Here is a 23967-nt window from a genome sequence, read left to right as displayed (position 1 = left end):
CAAACTAAAAATTCTTAAATGTGGCACATTCCAACCAACCTTGCGGGCTGCCCCCGAGGAGTTTTGTGGCTGCAGTGCCGGCTCCTACACAGTGACAGAAGCCAAGAGTCTGCATTTTGGTGTCACCCCTCGGAACAATAAATAAAATAAATGGAACAATCTTCCCAACCAGATCATCCATATTCTGCTTCTATATTTTAAACGTATTCCGTATTAAGTAGCTGAAATATGGAATATACTTTCTTTTGGGCTCATCAGTGCTTCATAGACAGCATGTGTGAATTGATATTGAAATAGATACATAAATTATCCATGTAGAATACAATTTTAGCTGGATTTCCTGCTCAGAAAGTGAAAATATTGCATGATGAACAATGCATCAGATGTCAGCACTTCTGTGAATCATCTCTATACAGGAGTGCGCTCTGCTGCTGAAATAATGCACATTGATCAAATGAGCTAAGTCTTTCAGCTAAGAAGCAGAATTAAAGATAATTACTCTGCAACAAGCAAGGCTCAGCATCCGTAGACAAATGCATTAGTCCAATGGGATTGTGTGCTACAGGACTTTATGGTAGAGGCTAAAATAACTCTATCAGCACAGTGAGACCTGAAGGGATCATTTATACTGGTATATGGAAGCTCAACTGTGCACGGCATCTACTTATAGGTTATTTAAACGTTTTCATTCTTTAAAATGTTTAACAAAGCTTTATTTGAATAAAACGTTTCAGACACACTGGGTGAAATATAATAGGATGAGAGATTCAGAAAGTGAGAGATTTGGTAAGAAATCTCTAGTTTTTTTTTTTAAAGCGGCAATCATTTACACTTCAAAATCAAACTGGTTTTGCAGTGTAAATGATTGCCGCTTTAAAAAACCTGGAGATTTCTTACCAAATCTCTCACTTTCTCAATCTCTCATCCTATTAAATTTCACCCTTGTGGGTAAATTGACTAAAGTGTAAGCTTTTAGAAGAGAGATGTTGACCATTGCACCCAATCAGATTCTACAGTAGCTCTTATCCTCTAGAAGGCGCTAGATAAACGAAAAGTAGAATCTGATTAGTTGCTAAGGGCAACATCTCTTACTGCTAAAAACTCACACTTTAGTAAATGTTCTCCTTGTTCTCAATTGTATTTAGAAAAAAAAAATGTTTTCCCATCTGATGTAGCCCAAATGGAAGCCCCTCCCCTAAAAATTGTTACCCACCCCTCAGTTACCACAATGGAATATACTGTAGTCTCTAGGTCAACCCTATGAATATCAATGTATATTAGGTCAACCACTAAAGGTCAATAAGGCTCAGGCTAACATCCAAAATAGGTTGACTTGGTTAAGGTCAACAGGTTCGGATGGTCGACACAAGCATTACGTCAACAATGGGAAGGTAGACAGTCAAAATGTTGACATGCGTTTTTCAAAAAATTTTGAGCCAACTTGTGCCGGTATTTCAGACCCTACAATCCACTAGGGATAATCTAATAATGTGCGAGGGGACGCAGTACACTAAGACCATATCCATGTCGACTATGTCAACATTTGGGACAAAAAAACTGAAAATCTCATGTCTATCTTTTGACTGTCGTCCTCCCCATTGTCCACCCACTGCTTGTGGATGAGAATGAGAATCTGGGAAATGTGGAGTCTCTTATTCAAGTAAACGTAACAAATGTAACATTGTTAGCGAACATGAGCCTTATGGATAATAGTCTAATATTAAACTCTCGCCTCTCTCATTTACCAACATATTTGTTTCACAGTGTCACTCAAAAATATCAAATATTGAAGTAATAAGGAATCAATTTATAGGGGGAATGTATTAAGCTACAGCTGCCCGGACATGGTCTGCAGGACATAGTAAAGTGATCACTTATGGTCTCATTTTACCCACGGGTTCAATGCAGTATGAGCAAGTGTCAATGACCTTCATCAGATTCAGCTACAGCCCATAAGAGTGGGGTCATAGACAAGGCTGCTTCATATATGTAAGTGTATTCAGATGATGTTACCCAACTTCTTGGTAGCCAGCTGATGCTGTGGCCATGCTGGATTGGAGTGATTACTAACGAAACTGCCACTGTCGGCCCACCCTCGGCTCCATCAGAAGGGGTCATGTGAGCATCTCATGAGTGCGCTTCCCCTTATGGTGGCTGGTGGGTTACCGCTGGCAAGAAGAGAGGCGCTCAATCTGTATGTACAGTTTTGTGCAAAAAAGGATGGTGTTAGCATCTCTACTCAGGCAAAAGAACAGCACCAGAAAGCCAACAATGAAGAGAATGCCCACACCGGAATCCCCACAGCAGCAGCCTGACTGTAAGTACAGATAGAGCCCTCCTCATCTAGCCCTTTAATAGGATACTCTGCTAATCCCCTACTGTATTGTTCTATGTAATGTATTGCTGCTGAGAACAATAGGACGGCCATGGTGAGCCAAGACCTAAGGAAGATAGTTGAGAGGGGCTCCATCTGTATGTGGTAGGGTTAAGGTTAAACTGGGAGGGGGGTATGTTCAGGCACTAGTGGGGGACATAGTGTTAGCCTGTAGGCAGAGGGTTAGAAGGGGGCAGGGAAAGGTAAGTATACTTACCTCTATCAAGATGCTGGCATTCGTATTCTAACCACCATCCTTCCGTCCACCAGCCATCTGTATGTATCCTTGCAATAAGGTTTTTTTTAAATATACTCCCCAGGCCCTTTAATTTCAGAAGCACCTCTCCCTCCTAGATAGCACATATGTATCACATAAAGGCCCTTATTCTGATTGAGTCGGGCGGCTGCGTGTTCGGTCGGACGGCCGATGTATTGTGTTTGCGCATGTGCAGAGGAGTTTCTGCGCATGTGCGAATGCCTCACACGTCCGAATACGGCGTGAATTCCGTGCAGAAAAGGATCGTACGGACCCATTCAAGCAGGGGGTGGAGAGGGGTGTGAAGGGCTGTTTGGGCTCATTACCATATGCGTACACCCTGCGTTTCATGGGCGTTCCCATGAAAAAGCTGGGCGTACGTATGGTAATCCGGCCGTGATGCACATGTGGGGGGCAGACAGGTGACATAGCCAGATGCCAGCTGCCCACCCTTATCCCTGCTTTCATACGAGTAATGTCCGAGTGGTCTGGAGCACTCAGGGCTGCCTGACCGCTCGGTCCATCATTCATTGGTCGGCAACCATTGGAGAATGGGGGAGGTTCCCACAGATGGAGGAGGTGTTCACATGAAACATCCACTCGCGGTCCATTCGCTTGGCATCTTACCGCATTCGGACGGTCTGTGTGATCCATACGGTAGGCGGGGCTAAGAACACTCGGTGGCCGTCCGCAATACGCATCCGACCGAGTCAACTAGAATAAGGGCCAAAGTTCTGATACCTACTCCAGTAAAAGTTACTTATGAAGTTTATTCCATAGAAAAATTACAATTATTTAAAGCACAAGGGTATTTATTGAAGATAAACAGCATCTGAGAATCAAATGCACTCTGTGGATTGAAAAGAACAGATAAGGAAAGAAGCCGACTGAATGACTGAGCAAGTACTCTTCAAATCTTAGCTCTCTCACATTATCCCATAAAGAAATATTTCTGTTTTGAAAAGTATACAAACCATCAAGTTCTATTCCGTCTGAAGAAAGGCGCCCAGCTTTTATGTCAGCTGCCTGGCGGTTTTGTGTCCCTTTCTGTGCCCTGGGAGACTTGCAGTGTTTATCAGACTTAATCAACATGAGTGACAGTACCGTTGATAAAGAGGAATGGCTGGCTGCTGGTGGGACTGGACTCTTTTGAAATGTCACTACTGAGAGATCTGCATTTACATTTGCTTGTGAGCCAGGCTCTTAACAAGATTTTCATCTTTTACACTGGAGGGATGAAAGCTTAAGTTATTTAAGTACCCCTCAGACATATTAAGAACCTATTATAAAAGTTACGGTGTCAGCGTGACAGCAGGACGGCAAAGTACCTGCACTTAAGCAAATGTACTCCCAGCTTGATCATGTGTTCGCAGTGTTATAGGAGGCGATGGGAGTGGTAGATTGCAGTAATACTACAGGGGACACAGAGTTACTGATGGATGCTCCAGGACAAGGCTAAATCTAGTGCTCAGCATGAGATCACAATTTCTTATTTAACTTGCATTAAACTAATCTAATAAGGAACCAAAGTACACAATAAATAGTACAGACAGCAGTAACAGTACCATATACACAGCCGAGAGGAATGCCGGGCCCCGGTAAAATTTTGGGGCGTGGCCTAAGTGTGGGAGGTGTGGCCACTGCCCGCACATAGGCCACACCCCCAAAATATTTAGAGGAGGGTGAACGAAAACGCTAAAAACTCTAAACTCAGCAGCAGCACACACCTACAGCATGTGCTGTGCTGACAGTAGGCTCAGCATGAGTTCACACGTTGTCAGTGAGACGCTCATGCTGAGCATGCTATCAGCACAGCACATGCTGTAGAAGTGTGTGCTGCTATTGCTACCTGGGAGGGACGGAGGGGGAAGGGAGGGGTCGGACCAGGGCCCCTGCAGAGCCCCTCCAGCAAACCTGGGCCCGGGTATTTAGTACCCCTCTCGGCTGCCCTGCATATACACAGTTGGCTAGGCAAGGGGATCCGAATCCGGTGGGCTCCACCAGACTCGGATTCCCACTGTGGGAGGAATATGGTTTTATAAGAATCCTGACCGCTCATCCCTTGTACAAAGTGGTGGATATTCAGATTCATATTGTCCAATTATCTATATTTTCCATATCCTCTTCTGCGCATGAATGAATGGGTCCTATGACACAGGATAGCAGCTGATTGTGGCTGATTGACAGTCAGCTTTGAGGAATGGGGAGGGGGCAGAGAAGGCCTTCATTTGAGAAACGAGGCATGTCTCTGCCATTCAGGGAGAGGGAAAAGGCTAGGGGTCTCCGTGGTCGCAAGGAGATTTCCTGGCCTCAGCAATGGGTTGCTTTGTGTGTCCCCATAGGTGCAGCAAGCTGCCTGATGGTGTGTGAATAATCCCATAGAGTCCTAGGATGCAGATCAGTTCACTACCGCAGCAGGTAAATAATGCATTTTCAAATGATAATGGAATTCAGTTATAATTGGTACTGTATGGTAACAGTATAGCAACGGGAAAAACCGTGGAATTTCCATGTACAATTATAGGATGACCATTGAGACAGATCACATGGGACCGTTAATTACCACATTGCTGCAGCCCATTGACGGGTGCATGTGCATTTTACGTTCACACTGTTCGTGGCAAACAGGTACCGGTTGCTGTGAATAGCATGTAGGATAATGGAGGAAACATCTTTACTGTCGCTGTTATGTTGCATGTTAGCTAAGGTTTAGCAAAGAATGAAAGAACTTCTTGCAATAAACCTTGGACATGCCACACTTTTATAACAGAAGCTGTGTCTATAAAGATTGAATGGGTGATATCTCACTGATATATGAAAATACTTAATGGACTCGGTAAGGCTTTTTACTTAGATTAAAAGTGGCCACGTAACAATATTTTCCAATGAGGTTTCCAATCTAAAGAGCTGTCCACTTTTATTTAGTTATAAATGGTATTTTTTAGCTGCTTGAAATTGGCAATTACAATTCTCTTACTCATTTCACTCTCAGTTATTGTAGGTTACAGAAATACACAATGATCCAATTTAACGTGACTTATTAATGTGTCTGCTGTAAACTTTTTTTCCAAATACAGCTTCTTTGTATACCAATTGCATTGTCAAATCTAGAAAACCAGAACATTGAGATTTAAGACCAAAACTCTTTTGAAAAATAAATAAAAAACACTCTAGTTTCAAACTTGCTTAGATTAACATACATTAAAGTGTGCGAAGACGCGGCGTCCTAAAGTGAAAACGTGTCTGTTGTATACAGTAAATTAATGGAAGCAAAAGCACAACGGTGTGACCAGCCTCTAATTCCTGAGATGCTTATTTATTGAGGTGTATGACTCTCTGCTTACTCCTCCTTGGCAGTTATTATTAGCAATAGCCGCATCATCCACAAAGGAGATTGAGGAGAGCTTAATGAGGCGTTCCTATAATTACAGTTCTGGAAAAGATTGAGAAACTAAAAAGGTTACTAAGCAGCGCACTGTACACTGTGTTGGGTGGTTATTGTATTCTTCTTTTGAAAGGTCTTTTTCCCATCACACTAAGGGGGTTATTTTGGTTCACTCTTTCTGACAAATTCCTTCTTAGATGGACAAAACCATGTGCACTGCAGGTGGAGCAGATGTTATGTGTGCAGAGTTAGATTTGGGTGGGGTTTTACTTCGGTACTTGTGTACTATCACGGCTCTCATCTCATCCCATCTCATTGCATACCATAAGGCTTAAGATGGTATGCAATGAGATGAGATGTGCTGCGATGGGACCCGATCTTATACAATTTAAAATTGTATACCATTGTATATGGCATACGATGAGATGAGATTTTAAATTGTATAAGCACACTAATGGGTGCTTTCAAGGTCAATTGGCCCCCCTATAAGATTTTTAATTGTATAAGCACCCTAATGGGTGCTTACAATGTAAATGCACCCCCACGCCACCCCCACTATCAACGCCAACCTGAAGCGTGGCGAGCGCAGCGAGCCCGCGAGGGGCGGCGGTACGCGTCTTCCGACCTTTTCATACCCGCACTATCCCTGTCGGCGTGGAGCTGATTTTATATAGTGTGGCGAGGGGACGCGTAATACATGTAAAGTATTACGCGTCCCCTCGCGAGGCGCGCTGCGCTCGCCACGCTTCGGGCACGGTGGCTCGCTGCGCCCGCCACCCTATATAAGATCAACTCCATGCCGACATGAATAGTGGGGGTATGAAAAGGTCGGAGGACACGTACCGCCACCTCTCGCGGGCTCGCTGCTCTCACCACGCTTCGGGTTGGCGTTGATAGTGGGGGTGGCATGGGGGTGCATTTAACATTGTAAGCAACCATTAGGGTGCTTATACAATTAAAAATCTTATAGGGGGGCCAATTGCCCTTGAAAGCACCCATTAGGGTGCTTATACAATTTAAAATCTCATCTCATCTCATCGTATGCCATTGTATGCCATATACAATGGTATACAATTTTAAATTGTATAAGATCCCATAAGATGGAAATCGTGGGAGCCGTGATAATACACAAGTACCTTTACTTCAAAGTGAGATCAGTGTATAAATAAAGCAGTCAGTATTTACTCTGCACAGAAACAAAATAACTCACCCAAATCTAATTCTCTCTGCACATTTTACATCTGCCCCACCTGCAGTGCACATGGTTTTGTCCATCTAAGAAGGATTTTGTCAGAAAGAGTGAACCAAAATAACCCCCTAAATGTCTGATTCAAACCTGGTTGCGAGGCAGCATATATTTGGGTACTCTTTACCTAGAAGGGCGCCCGCGATTGGAATCGCGGGCGTCGGGGGTAAAAAATCGCGGTCATCGCGGGCATCGCGGGTAAATCGCGGGTACATAAAAATCGGCTGCCCGCGATGACCGCGATTTTCCCATAGGGAACAATGTTAAAAAGGATGATTGACCGCGATTTTAATGTAAAATGCCTCAATGCCCGCGATTTTACCATAGGAATCAATGTTAAATGGGCTACAGAGCCCAAATAGGCACAATTAACCCTTAAATGTCCCCCCAAATTTTTAACGCCACCCCACGATCCACGCCAACCCGAAGCGTGGCGAGCGCAGCGAGCCCGCGAGGGGCGGCGGTACGCGTCCTCCGACCTTTTCATGCCCTACTATCCACGTCGGCGTGGAGTTGAGAATAGTATAGTGTGGCGAGCGCAGCGAGCCACCGAGCCCGAAGCGTGGCGAGCGCAGCGAGCCCCGCGAGGGGACGCGGATACCTTCACAGGTAAACGCGTCCCTTCGCGGACTTCACAGGTGTCCGCGTCGCCACGGACACCTGTGAAGCCCGCGAGGGGACGCGTATAACTGTGAAGGTATCCGCGTCCCCTCGCGGGGCTCGCTGCGCTCGCCACGCTTCGGGCTCGGTGGCTCGCTGCGCTCGCCACACTATTCTATTCTCAACTCCACGCCGACGTGGATAGTAGGGCGTGAAAAGGTCGGAGGACGCGTACCGCCGCCCCTCGCGGGCTCGCTGCGCTCGCCACGCTTCGGGTTGGTGTGGATCGTGGGGTGGCGTTACAAATTTGGGGGGACATTTAAGGGTTAATTGTGCCTATTTGGGCTCTGTAGCCCATTTAACATTGATTCCTATGGCCAAATCGCGGCCATTGAAGCATTGAATGTAAAATCGCGGTCAGCACAAAATTTTACATTGAACCCTATGGGAAATCTCGGTGATCGCGGGCATCGCGTCGCGGCCGTTAATGTACTGCCCGCGATGCCCGCGATCACCACGATGGGCGCCCTTCTAGGTAAAGAGTACCTATATTTGATGCCTAGCGAGCATGTAAACGCTGCCACGCCAAACACCCCCCCCCCCCCCCGCTGAGCGAATCCCCGCACTAGTATGCGAGTGGATTTGTACACTTACATATCCATTTGCATGTGGACGCAAGTAGGAGAAATCATTCAGTGGTCGCTAACCAGCAAATGATTTCTCCAGACGTCACTCTGAAAGGTGTCAAGTCCCTATATTCCTATAAAGGTTTATTTTCCAAATGGTTAAAATCTTTAAACACCCTTGATCCTCACAGACAAATGTCAAGTCTGTTGGTAGGAGTAACTAGGCCCACAAACTGACCTAAGGGGAATACCCTATGTTCACATAAAGGTTTCTTTTGGCTCATTAATGCAGATATCGGATACCAAGAGGTCTCTATTCACAATATCCAATGATCACCACCATCAGCTCTCTGTAATCCCCTCCAGAAATGGACTCACCTGGGGACTGGGCCCTATGTGATTCAAGAGGATGAAAGTTCAATGCAGAGAATCATATCTGCTGGCATTCCAGAAAGGGAATTTGCATCCCCCCCCCTCCCACACACACACACACACACACACACACACACACTTTTATTGTCTACCAATAACAGTGTAGACATTTAAATATGGTACGGTCATAGTCCTATTTATTTAATAGGATTGGTTAGTCCATGTAACGGTATTGTACCATATCAGTGTTTATTCTGTTCTCTGTGTTACGGCACATAAGGAAACCAATACTAAAGACCATTAGGTCTTACTTGTGCAAGTCTTCCAATAGAGGCGGTGTTCTTCCTCACACGTGCTCACATTGTCTACCAATCAGTAGACACTGGAAAGGGCGTACAACCCTTATTTTTAATACTAAAATCCTCCTTCATTTTAAAAGATACACTATGATTTGTTTAGGTTTTAAATAATACACTATGATTGGTTTATGTTTCGTTTTTCGGTACATTATGGACAAAGGTGTGTACAGGCCATTTTATTAGGGGGTGCACCGTTAAAGGGGTGGGTCTAGCACTGCCTATTGGGCATGTCTAACACAGCCAATCAGGCGTGTCTACCGTCATCTTTTGGCACTCGCTACAATATAAAATGTCTCCCAGACACAGCATAATCTCCTGCCTATTTCAGTTTTAATCTTCCAATTACTCTGTGTAACAGTACATGCAATACAGTCAAAAATATATATGGAGGACACAGGTATGTAGTTATATGACAATGGTCTAGTACAATTACCAAAGCAAAACACACATACAGATGGAGCACTGTACATCCCGCTGGCGATCCGCCAGCAGCCTCGCTATCCATTATACTGAGACGCGCATGCGGCTCACGTGCACGCGCATCTCAGTCTCGAAGACTGATCTCAGTCAGTCTTCGCTGGGGCGAAGGAAACCCTGTCCATCTCAGGGCATGACAGGGTTAGGGGGGGTGCGGTCAGGCGGCGGGGACCCCGGGTTACCGCCGACAAGCCAACAGGGACCCAGGGGAGCTGATGGAAGGGCCGTCGGAAGGGGACGCGCGCGCCTCTCGTGCGCGTGAGTCCCCTTCTCGCCATCGATATGGCGCTGGCGGGGGATGGTGGCTGGCGTCGCCAGCGCCATCCCCTGCAAGGATAGGACATACTCCATCTGTAATTGATTAATGCGTGCTTCTTTTAATGGAATACAGTTGTAAAAAGCAAGTCTTTGGTAAAAGGTATTACTGGTATTGCTAGCAGCAGGAGGGGTTCATAAGGGTGGGCACAGCATTAGGGGGTGCCTGTGCACCCCTAACACTCAATATGTGCACACCTATGATTATGGATATCCATGAATTGCAATAAGGATCTGCATACTATATAGGACCTTATTCTTGTAGAGTTCACCAGATGCTGTGCTGAGAATGCCGGGGCAGTCGCACGCCGTGCTCTTTTTCCCAGCATGTGAATGGATGTTTTGACATACAGTAAACATCCATTCGCAGGCTAGGGGGAAACTCCCACAGAATGGGCAGAATGGATCTCCAGCAGTCCTCCTGCAATTCACTGGGGGGTGGGCTCCAACAGTCCTCCTCGGCCGGGGCCTGCAGGCTGGGAATGGAAATCCCCACTGTCTCCGCACCGCTGCCGGGTGTTTCAGTTGCGGCCGGGGGTCCTTCCTTCTTACGGCCAAGGTGTACCTGGTGGTCTCCGTCGGGGCAGGGGGTCCCCCAGCCGATGGTGCTCCCTGGATCTCTGTGCCAGGGGCCTGCCAGTGCCACCTGCCTCCGGCCACCATGTCCTCATTTGCTTTGAAATGATGAAAAACTGACAAAAAAGGTAATTCAGATATTCAGTCAGATTGGACAATAAATCGTATGGTGCATGGCCAGCTTTGGGCTAAATTTACTAAAGGTGCTCATACATGGTACAAATGTTGGGTGCGATTAGTTGCGCGCTACCATCACACAGCTCAAAAAGTATGTGCAGCACATTGTACTAGATCTCATCCAGGGCCGGTGCACAGCAACGGAGTGCCCCACCCGATACATAGAGGGAGGGAGGATGGGGGGGTGTGGAGGGCTGCCGGGCCGCCCACAGGGGCTGGCCCGCGCCTGCGATGTGGTGCGCGTGGTACCTGGGCTGGCTGTGCGGTGGGGAGGGGGGGGATTCCGGCCCTGTGCCGGGTGGCACGGTGTGGGAGGGACCTGGGGATTCCCCTGATCTACCTGCAGAGAGCTGTAGGAAACTTACCCCTGCAGGTCCTCTGCAGTATCCCATCCAGGCCCTGTTCAGTTGCGGACTCCATCGACCTCCATCCAGGGTGAGCCTGCTCCAGACTGGTGCCCTCCAGTGGTAAATGGCAAATGCCTAATGCTGCCTAGTGGTGGCGCCGGCCCTGATCTCATCTCATTGCATTGCAAAACCTATGCGATGCGATGAGATGCGATGCAATATTATATACTAATAATTGTAGCGTGTATGGGCACCTCAAGATGGGATTTCTGTTGAAAATGGAGTGTTGCGCGTACCGTATCAGATTCTACTACTTATTTATTGAGTTTCTCTATTGCATCCTAGAAAATGATAGGCAGAAGCTGTTTGTTTGCTAGGAGAAACCTCACCCTTTTTAGAAGCTTTAATATATTTTCTCTAAGAATGCACATGGGCACTGGGATATTGCATGCTGGGTGTCTATGTACCAGTGTTCTTGCCAAATTATATACCGTATCAACATATTCATTATATTTGATATATATTGCAGCAGTAGATTGTATTGTTTGAATGCATTCCACTTTGCAATGTATTCCAGTCTAAACAACTTGCTTAGTTCTAATTTACAACAGCAAATGGAGAGGACGCCTTCAAAAAATATACATGGATATTTAGCTAGGTTAAAGCGGTCATATAAAACACATTTGCAATGAACTTACCAATTTGAGGAACTGTCTAACATTATATAGATATAAATTGTAATTTTAGCAGCTTGAAATTGGCTATTAGAATTCCCATACACATTTTAATACCAGTTATTGTGGGTAACAAAAATACACTGACCCAATGTCACGTACGTATTAATGTATTTTATCGTAGACATTTTTCAAATACTCATTTCTTAGCTACTGCAAGCCAAATGGAAATTCATTTCATGGGGAAAAGCAGAACAAACATTTGCTACAAAAAAAAAAAAAAAAAGAATTCCAAAAAGATGAATTGCTTTGGAATCCCAATGATTGGTTTATTGTTTTATAGAAATCATATTTTTGTTAGGTTATACATTGTCAAACATTTTTAATGATTGCAGATCATTTTCAGCCAATACAGATCAGCCAATCTTGGCAAGGCTTGTCATTTTATCAGTAATTGTGAGCGATTTGGTTGATCATTACCATACTATACACTTGGGCCCTTATTCTGGTATTCTCGCTGGGGGGCGAATTTGCATCCTTGCGAGTCACTCTTACCCCACCTTGTGAATGGTTAGTGGGCACCACACATTCCCACACGGGATGTGTTCGCAAGGCGTTTGAACGGATGTTTTACATGAACATCCTTTTGCATGCGAGTGGGAACCTCCTACATCTTTCGATGGTCGCTGACCATCGAATGATGGTGAAGGCGCACGCATATGTAAGGGTTGTCCAGAAGCACGGCAGATCATATACAAAAATGGTCTGAAGACAGGGTTGGACTGACCGATAAGGGAACAGGGGAAACCCCTGGTGTGCCCCACTGGCTGGGTGCCCTACCTTCTATTGGGGCTATGGTATACTTTCTAGAGTGCTTTGCCATTATCAATTTATTAATCATTATTCATACACGCATTAGCAGTATTTACTATATATACTGTACATTGACTAGTAAGCAAAATCTTCGAAAGCTGGACTGCTACCTTTTCATTGCCTCTGTGCGTAGAGAGAGAGAGAGAGAGAGAGAGAGAGAAAAGTAACCGGCACTCCGTAATTCGAAATAAAGATAGCTGACCACGGTGCTGAGCTGGTGGGATAGGTAGGGAAACAGTGTAGCAGCACTCATATATAATATATATATATATATATATATATATATATATATATATATATATATATATGATATTGCACTCACTAAGGGTTAGCTGGCCAATCCCTCTTGAGATTAGGCACACCCCTAAACAAGGTCCCCTATCACTGAATTCCCTGCTGGGACCTTCATGACCCAGGCCAACACTTTTTGTAGATGTTCGGAATTAAATTTGAGTTGTAATTGCTTAATTTTTTTAAAGTTACATGGCACTACATCCACCAGCCAATCACATTGCATCATCACTGAGCTCTCTGGACAGTTGGTCACACCTTCCATTTGTCCTGGAACATGTGACCTGCTGGGTGGTCTATAACTACCACAGTGATGTGCAGCCGCCCACTGAAATGGCTAAAATGTTCTGCAAAGCAAAACTTTGTCTGGTTAAAACGGTACAAGCTAGTACTTCCATAATTTGTAATCCTATGCACAAGCTACTAGGGAGTCTAGTAAAATGGACCGCTAGGCTGCTTTCATTTTATACTTCTATACTGAGAGTCACATCTGGTTGTTGTTTTTTTTTAACCATAAATAAAAACTGTTAAAACATTGGGCCTTATTCTAGTTCACTCTTTCTGACAAAATCCTTCTTATATGGACAAAACCATGTGCAACGCAGGGGGCAGATGTGAAATGTGCAGAGATAATTCGATTTGGGTGAGTTATTTTGTTTCTGTGCAGGGTAAATACTGGCTGCTTTATTTTTACACTGCAATATAGATCTCACTTTGAAGTAAAACCCCACCCAAATCTAATTCTCTCTGCACAAGTAACATCTGCCCCACCTGCAGTGCACATGGTTTTGTCCATCTAAGAAGGATTTTGTCAGAAAGAGTGCAATAGAATAAGGCCCAAAGTTCTGTGGCACTCTAGCCATCTGTGTTTATAGGACAACTATTTGAGAAGCAGCCAGTGGTCCTAAAAAAAAATCCTAAAAAAAATCACTAATATTCTGTCCAATGTGCAATGCATGTGATAGATTACAAAGCCCCTAAAATTCAGTTTATAATATATGTATAATATGCAAAATACATGATTAATTTTTTCGATATTGTTTAAAAAAACCTGGATGCTAAGTATTTAACAACAAGATCAAGATTCTAATTGTCTTGTAAATTTAATGTGCAAGGCAGACCTATCACTTCTACCAGTACCGGTAAGATAACATTGGAGACCCTCTTTCTTCATGTTAATAGGTCATTTAAATATTGAATTGAATTCAACATTAATTAAAATCATTTGTAAAAGGATTTGGTATTTGGCAAAATCTTAAAATATGGTTTCAGTGCATCCAAACATATATATTGAGCTCCGTCTGTCCTTTGTAAGTCTAGTCCACTAACGTATTGATATTCTGGTATTACTTTATTGCTTTATATAGTTTATGGCTTCTTACAGACATGACCCATGACCCGTACACTATTAATAAAGGCCTTTGAAATATTCCAACTTTCAAAAATGAATGCATAAATATTAATGATGGTTCCAAGTCTGTGAGCAGAATTTACTAAATAGATAATAATGTTCCATAACCATAAATTTGTTTATTTAATGTAGAATTTTTTTTATATGTTTTTTTTTACAGATATATGATAACTCTTGGGAAATAACATTTGTTAACTGTAATTTAAATGATAATATATTTATTATGTGCAAGTTTCCACTGGCTTACACAGCACAACAAGACAGTTAGTTACGGAGATTGAAATACAGAGGTTTATGTCATCTATAAACTCTCAGCTGGTTATATTTTCTGTAAACCGTAATAAATTTATTTGTATAAAAAGCCTAAATTATTCCGTAAAGCTGTACCAATATAAAATGTTAAATAAATGTTAGCGCCAAAGAAAAAAAAAATCCCTCAATTGTCACGTAAATGTTTATTGAATTTTACAGCACAAATTCAAATAAAAGCATCAAGATTAGCTCATAAAGGAAATATAGAGAGAACAAAAATCCTTCCAAAATTACATTATTGGCTTCTCATGGCTCTAAAAACCTTATTATCGCTGGCATGCCTAAATCAATCATTGCAAGACAATTATCTTAACAAGTTAAACTAGCACATTCCAAAGAATGTGTGGAAAGAATATTATTTTTCGTTACTGAAAGATACTACGTTACAGATTATAGTGTACTGGAGAGAATGCAATTGAGATTTCAATTTTCAACACCTCATAAAGCTTTTGGCACATAAACATGAAGATAACCAGTCAAAGAGAACATTTGTTATTCTACAGCCGCATTGGTGATGAGATATGATCCTAATACATGCAATATACCTCAGACAGCCCTTGACCCTTATGCTACATACATCTGGACAGGGTAAACAAAAAAAGACAGATAGATAGATAGATAGATAGATAGATAGATAGATAGATAGATAGATAGATAGATAGATAGATAGATAGATTTAAAACTATATATATATATATATATATATATATATATATATAAATATTTACTTACTCATTTCCCTTTTGTAAGGGTGTTTCCACACTTATAGACAACCCGATATATCAATTTTGAGTAGATTAAGTAGATCAGTAAAATGTATATTTAATAAACTCAGAAGAAAATGTTATAAATCCTTTTGTCGATAGGAGGAAATATGATATAGAATATATAAGATAACATAGGGCCTTGATGGCTAACCTTGACACTCCAGCTGTTGTAGAACTACACATCCCAGCATGCTCTGCTTCAGATTTAGCATGGCCAAATACGGATGGAGCTGGCCTCTTCTTTGCTGGCGCTGCGTCAGAATCTGTCGAAGAGGCGCCCCATCTGACTGAGACGCGCCTGCGTCTCACACACACGCGCGCCTCAGTTTCCCGTCGACGGGGGGAAAGGAACCCTGTCCGTCTCCGCTTCAGGGAGACGGATAGGGTAAGGGGGGGGGGGCGGCGAGGTGGCGGGGACCCGTGGGGAGCCCCGTTGTAAGGCGACGCGCGCGCATCTCATGCACACGCCCCCCTCACGGCGGCTGGCGGGGGATGGTGGCTGGCGAGTCTTACGCCATCCCCTGCAAGAGCGAGACCCGCTCCATCTGTAGCAAAACTGAAGCAGAGCATGCTGGGATGTGTAGTTCAACCACAGCTGGAGTGTCAAGGTTAGCCATCAAGGACATAGGATCTTTGGGCCTTATTCTAGTTCACTCTTTCTGACAAAAGACTTCTTAGATGGACAAAACCATGTGCACTGCAGGTGGGGCAGATGTTACTTGTGCAGAGAGAATTAGATTTGGTTGGGGTTTTACTTCAAAGTGAGATCTATATTGCAGTGTAAACATGAAGCAGCCAGTATTTACCCTGCACAGAAACAAAATAACACCCAAATCTAATTCTCTCTGCACATTTTACATCTGCCCCACCTGCAGTGCACATGGTTTTGTCCATCTAAGAAGGATTTTGTCAGAAAGAGTGAACTAGAATAAGGCCCTTTGTCAGGCGACATCCTTTCAGCTGTTTAAAGAAGAAACAGCACTACATTCAAGCTAATTATAGCAAAAAATAAAGTAAAAAACATTGCAAAATATAGAAACTGCAGCGTAAAAAAAGCAAAAGAAATGATAGAGTAACTAAAAAATAAAAAAATAAATGTCACGAATTCAAGCAGAGAACAAAATAAAAAATTAAAAGATACCATAGCAAAGAATAAATCAAAAATAACATCTGAATTTACTAACTTATTTGACACAATCCTAATATATAAATGTGTACTGAGCCTTACGTACAAGTATAAGTATTTATAACTTACTTTTACTGGTTTTATTAGTTTGGTAAAAGAAAATATACGGTAATAGTTTCTGAGATTAATCATTTGTAAGTTTAGTTTGGAAAGCAGCAGACGGTAAGTGGCTTGTATCTTAGTAACCAAGAAAAATAATTGCCTTTACTGTTTTTAAACTTATAAATAAAAGATAGATTTTGCTGCAGAATTTCATAAATGGATTTCAAGCTTATAGACAAAAGCTCATTTTTATGATTAGATGTTGGTATTTCCAACTAAAACATTGATAACTTGTTATTATAATGTAATTCAAATAACTATTATGCCTTTATCTTGTATTACGTAAGTGTTCTTAGATATACATTTGTGTTGTCCTTAACCCTTAAAAACATTATTTACTTGTATACATTTTATACAGCTAACTGTATATAAATCACTTTGGTAGGCTATAAGGAGAATCATGATAGTTCGATTTTTCGATATTCCGACAGAATTGGAAGGTTGACAGACGCATTAAGTCAACAATGGGAAGATTGATATTCAAAATGTCGACATGAGTTTTTTTTTTTTTTACTTGTGCCGACAGCAGTGGCGTAACTATAGAGGGTGCAGGGAGTGCAACTGCTATGGGGCCCAATGGCTAGGGGGGCCCAAGGCAATCCCCTGCACCTCTTGATTCCGGGACAATGCCTTGTCTGACAGCCCGTACTGATTCCGTCTACTGCCGAGCTGGCTTCCAGAATCTGCATGACACTAAGTGGAATGGCGGCCATAAGCTATACTCGTCACCCAGGAGCCGCTCTAAGTGTCGCATACAGGAGGGTGGATGGTGCGGCCAGCACTGTCACGGAGGAGGAGGTGGGGACGCCTGCCGGAGTGATGCCTGGTGATCCCTGTGCCCCTGGGTCACCCGGAAAATGCAGCCACTGTCCCTCCTGAACAGGGTAATATACGGAAGTATGCAGTGTGTTTGTATAACAGTCTACATAAGTACTGTATCTGTATATGGGCGTCCCGGGGGGTTCAGTGATGCAGTGCTATGTGTGTCAGGGTGCAGGGAGGCTCAGTGGTGCAGTGCTATGTGGGTATTAGTGTGCTGGGGGGCTCAGTAGTGCAGTGCTGTGTGTAACAGTGTGCTGAGGCTCAGTGGTGCAGTGCTACTGTATATATGTTTATCAGTGCGCTGGTGGGCTCAGTGGTGCAGTGCTATGTGTGTATTAGTGTGCTGGGGGGCTCAGTGGTGCAGTGCTATGTGTGTATTAGTGGGCTGAGGGGGCTCAGTGGTGCAGTGCTATGTGTGTATTAGTGTGCTGGGGGGGCTCAGTGGTGCAGTGCTATGTGTGTATTAGTGCGCTGGTGGGCTCAGTGGTGCAGTGCTATGTGTTTATTAGTGTGCTGGGGGGGCTCAGTGGTGCAGTACTGTGTGTAACAGTGTGTTGAGGCTCAGTGGTGCAATGCTATGTGTTTATTAGTGTGCTGGGGGGGCTCAGTGGTGCAGTGCTGTGTGTAACAGTGTGCTGAGGCTCAGTGGTGCAGTGCTACTGTATATATGTTTATCAGTGCGCTGGTGGGCTCAGTGGTGCAGTGCTATGTGTGTATTAGTGTGCTGGGGGGGGCTCAGTGGTGCAGTGCTATGTGTGTATTAGTGTGCTGGGGGGCTCAGTGGTGCAGTGCTATGTGTGTATTAGTGTGCTGGGGGGGCTCAGTGGTGCAGTGCTATGTGTGTATTAGTGCGCTGGTGGGCTCAGTGGTGCAGTGCTATGTGTTTATTAGTGTGCTGGGGGGGCTCAGTGGTGCAGTACTGTGTGTAACAGTGTGTTGAGGCTCAGTGGTGCAGTGCTATATGTGTGTATTTTGTACCCTATCATTCAGTAGGACATGGAAGGAGAATATAATAGTGTACTGAGCGCAGCGATGCACCGTGTCCAAAGCGTGGCGAGCGCAGCGACACTGATACGGTGTCCATGTCGACTTACGTCAAAATTCAGGACACAAAAAGTGAAAAACTCATGTCCAACTTTTGACTGTCAACCTTCCCTTTGTCGATTTAATGCATGTGTCGACCTGTCGACCTTACCAATGTTGACGTATTGTATGTGTCGGCCTAAGCCCTGGCAACATTTACTGGTCGAGTTAAGGTATGTCGAACTTTATAGTGTAGACCCTATTAGCCATACCCCATGACAACCACAGTCACATGGAACATTATGTTGTCAGCACAAAGGATCTATAATAGATGTGTCTAGAGTCTGTGTGTCTCCGAAACACTGCCATCTGTTGGCAGCAAGTGAAACTACAGTACATCTACTAGCTTTCGAAGCATTAGCTTCGAGCAGGCTTACTAGTATGAAAGGTCCTTCTGAGCTCAGCTTTATCTGTAACATACCCCCTCTGCATTCACATGACATAGGAATCTATGTACTAAGCCTTGGAGAATGATAAAGTTGATGGAGAGAAATTACCAGTCAATTTGCTCCTAACTGCCATGCTGCAGGCTGTTTTTGAAAACAGACAAGAACTGATTGGCTGGTACTTTATGTTTGTATACTTTGGGGTAAATTTACTAAAGGAAATTCGTTAAAAAAAAAATAGGTGTATTCGTATCCAGAAATACACCTATTTTTTACACATTCGTATTTCAGGATTTGCTATCCCGAAAATATGGCAATTCATATTAGTATTGATGGCACATTTGTATTTGTATTTACAAATATGAATGGATATTCCATTGATAGAATATGACAGGAATCACCATTCATAAGAATGGTGATTCCTAATTTACTATTAAAATACGTCCGCTAGTTATCGGTAAACGTCCGATAATTGCCGGCCAGATACGCCAGGAAAATAGACTTCAATTTCTTGGCGTATTTTGTGCAGGCTTCAGTGTAAAAAAAGGGTAAAAAAAATGGCGTGGGGTCCCCTTTCACTGCCGTAACCAGGCCAAGGCTCACAGAGCTGGTCCTGGTTGTAAAAAATCAGGAAACAAACCGAGTATTAGTATCCTCTGCAGCATATAGAGCAGGCCTGGCCAACTTGTTGCTCTCCAGATGTTGTCAAACTACAAATCCCATCATGCCTTGCCACAGTTTTGCTATAAGGGAGTGTTAAAACTGTGGCAAAGCATGCTGGTATTTGTAGTTTCACAACATCTGGAGAGCCACGGGTTGGCCTGTCCTGATATAGAGGGTGGAGAACCAGGACGTCACCACCTCTTGTTTGAGGTGATGGCAGGGCAAGTTGAGTTTTTGCTGCTGCTCCAGCCTTCGGCAGGCAGTGTCAGAATGCTGAAAGTGTCCAGCAATTTTGCGGGCCACCGCAAGCATCTCCTGCATGCTCCTGTCACTTTTTAGGAAATGCTGCACCACCAAATTTATAGTGTGGACAAAACAGGGCACGTGCTGGAAATTGCCCATACTGTATGTAATGCCCGCACAATGCTATTGGCGTTGTCCGATACCACAAATGCCCAGGAGAGTCTAAGTGGGGAAAGCCACTGGGAGATGATTTCCCTCAGTTTCTCTAAGAGGTTGATGGTGTTGTGCCTCTTAGTGAAATCGGTGATACACAGCATAGCCTGCCTTGGAAGGAGCTTGCATGCAGAAGATGCTGCTACTGCTAAAGAAGCATATGCGTCTACCCAGTGGGCTGTCACAGTCATATGATCTTTAGTTTGCACTGAACCACTTCTCCACATGTCTCTGGTTAAGTCTACAGTTGGTACATCTTTCAGGGCACTAAGGACACTATTTCGGATGTCTCTGTACATCCTCGGTATCGCCTGCTTAGTGAAGTGGAATCTTGATGGGACTTGGTACCGGGGACACAATACCACCATCTAAATCCCACTCCACTGATGGCGGACACCTGATGGACATCTACCAACAGCATAGCTGTCAAGGCCGCAGTTATCCGCTTTGACATCGGATGACTGCTGTCATACTTCGTTCTCAAGGCAAATGACTGTTGGACGCTCAATTGCTTAGTGAAAAACGTAGTGGTCCTATGACTTCCCCTCTGGGATGATGACTGACTCCCACCAGCAACATCAGCAGCAGTAGTAGGAATACTGCTGCAGGATCCTTTGGAGGAATCTCAGATGGAGGAGGAGTCAGTCATGCAGGTGACATGGCCTGCAGGACTACCTCTGATCTGGATGGAGGAAATTGAGGAGGAGTGACTTGCTGGTGTGGTTAGGCTCTTGGATACAACAGGATCAATGGATTTAGGTGTCCCTGGACTGCTTACGGTCATTGTCACAGTTTGTGAACTAAACAGTGACTTATGAACTAACTTCAGGTGACGCATAAGTGAGGATGTCCCTAGGTGACCAACGTCCCTACCCCTGCTTATTCCATCTTTACAAAAGCTGCACCTGGTGAGCCAATTTTTGTCCGGCTCTGGATAAAAATAATTCCAGACCAAAGAGGTGGATTTTTTGGTCTTCTGCCCAGGCATGGTGATAGCCTTTGCATCCCACAGACAACAACTGTCTCGTCCGGTGCCTCTTTTAAGAAAACCACATCACCATCAGCAGCATTCTTCTCCTCATCAACTTTCTCCTCAGCGCCAGCTACATCAATTTCCTCCTCCGGTTGTACAACATTGACAACTTCAAAATCAGGAACTGGACTGTGGTTGACCCTTCCAGCATATGCAGAGGGTGTGCTGCAAATGGTGGACGGAGCCACCTCTTCCCGTACAGTGATTGGAAGGTCAGGCATCACAACCACCAACACCCTTGGACTCTCCTTGGGGATTTGTGACACCGAGTCCTTAGAAGGCTGAGTTGTTTGCTGTCTTTTTGTTGACAGCTTAACTCTCTTTACATTTCTTGGGGGGGGGGGGATGTGGAGGAGGGCTGTGATCATCGTGTGAAGCTAGACCACTAGTTAAAAACATAGACCGGGGCCTTAGCCGTTACTTGACACTCCATGTGGTAAATGGCATATTGGCAAGTTTACGTTTCTCCTTTAAGGATTTACATTTTTTTTTTTTTCTTAAATGTACTAAACTTTGCCTTTTTGGATTTCACAAGCCCTCGGCGATGACATTGGGCATCGGCATTGGCAGACAACGTTGATGGCATTTCATGTTCTATGTCTTGACTAGTGGCAGCAGCTTCAGTACTTGAAGGAGGTGGTTCTTGTACTATTGGAGCCTCCATATTTTGGTTCCCCATTATCTTTCTGGAGTACAGTCACACAGCAGCAGAGACACAGACAAATTGAAAAGGATTATTATTAAGTCATTAACCTTTATTGTAAAAAAAAAAAAATATTATTTTGCAGCACCGATGTGCGGTGTGCACACAGGTGAGGTGAGCCTTATAGTACCCTTCACCAGATTACAGTCACACAGCAGCAGAGCAGCAGACACAGAATTTTTTTTTGTAATGGATTATTAATCTATGAGGTTTAGGCACAGATTACAGTTTACATTTACTATAAAATATTACAGGCACAGACTCTGTTATACTAGTAGTGCCACAGAGAGTCACAGAACTGGACTACAGAAAAAGTGTACTGTACAGTACACTGAGTTATTGTGTATGTGCCACCTAGTAGTTCGTAGTTACTAGCTGGTGGTAGGGACTGGAGGACAGGTAAATCAATCTATATAAGGCACAGGTACAGAGTACAGGGAAAAATAATATACAGCACAGACTCTGTCAGTGTACCACACTACACTACACTAACACTAACACAGTCAGAGTCAGCAGTTAAAACTACTACAGCACTCAGGTTGCATCGGGGCGGGAGACTGAGCATGCAGGCGGGCGCCAGGGAAGACAGCCAAACATGCACAGTGTTCAATCTCCTTGACTGGAGTGAACATGGTGCCCGCCCATCCATCCTTATACAGTGATAGTGGCCGGATCTCGCAAGATCAGAGAGTGGGATCTCACGAGCTCCGGAAAGGCACGATCCGAGCCTGGGCGGGAAAATAAGAACAGGCTCGGAAGCGCGTTCGGATTGGGGGGTGTACGGGGTTGTCCGGATTCCCCGAATCCGAACGCGCTCATCTCTAGTTCAAGGTGTACCGCACCGCACAGCCTGCACGATATCCTGGAGTTCTGACAATGTGCAGTACAAAAGCTTAGTACATATAAGGCCTAATGTAGACTGGATTGCAAAGCAATTTTTTTCTATAATGAACAAAGCCATGCTGCACTGCAGGCGAGGCTGATGTAACATGTGCACAGAGCTGGCTATTTTATTTCTGTGCAGGGTAAATATTGGAGTATGGGTCATTGTGTCAACCCACTTTAGGTCAACATGAAATGAGTCGACCAGGGCTTAGGTCGACACCTGAAATAATTCAACATGGCTTAAGTCGAGTGGGTTGGAAGGTCCACAGAAGCATTAGGTCGACAATGGCAAGATCGACAGTCAATATTTCGACATGTTTTTTTTCCATTTTTTTTTGGTCCCGAATATCATCAGTCTACATGGACAAGTCAAGGTGCACCGTGTCCTATGCCATGGCTTGATGTGCTTGCCATGCTAGGGCACGGTGCCTCACTGCACTTGGCACACTACTTAATTCTCCCACTATGCTGTAATGGTGGAAGAATTAAAAAAGTTAAAAACTTACCATTGTCGACCTACTGTAACACTTGTCGACCTTCCAACCCTGTGGAACTTAACCATGTTGACATATTTTAGGTGTCAACCTAAGCCGTGTCTACCTTCATTGTTGACCCAATGCGTGTTGATCTAAATGGAGTTGACCTAGTGACCAAATATGAAAGATTGTTACACTCCAATTTAGAGTTCAAGTTTAACACCCCTCATCCACACTCTTTGCACACGTTACATTTGCCCACCAGCAGTGCACATGGTTTTGTCCATTGCGTTCCAGTCTGAATTAGGCACATAGGCCCTTATTCTGGTTGGTGCGGTAATATCCGCGTGCGTTCGCGCCGCCAATGTTTTGTGTCTGCGCATGTGCAGAGGCGTCTCTGCGCATGTGCGAGCGGGGCGTACGGCCAAATTCCGCATGAAATGTGAACACTCCGAACAGGGGGTGGAGAGGGGCGTGAAGGGCTATTTGGGCTCATTACCATATGCATACGCCCTGCGTTTCATGGGCGTTCCCATGCAAACGCTGGGCGTACGTATGGTAATGCGGCCGTGACGCACGTGTAGGGGGCGGACATATGACATCGCCGGATGTCAGCTGCCCGCCCAGATCCCTTCTTTTGCACGGAAAAATGTCCGTGTGGTCTGAGGTTGCGGGAGCTGGTGGACCACTCGGCCCTGCATTCGATGGTCTGCGACCATCGAATGATGGGGGAG

Source organism: Crinia signifera, chromosome 11 (assembly GCF_055691185.1).
Source record: "Crinia signifera chromosome 11, ASM5569118v1, whole genome shotgun sequence".
Taxonomy (NCBI): Eukaryota; Metazoa; Chordata; class Amphibia; order Anura; family Myobatrachidae; genus Crinia; species Crinia signifera.
The sequence above is the reverse complement of the archived record's forward strand: the minus strand, read 5'-3'. Positions refer to the sequence as shown.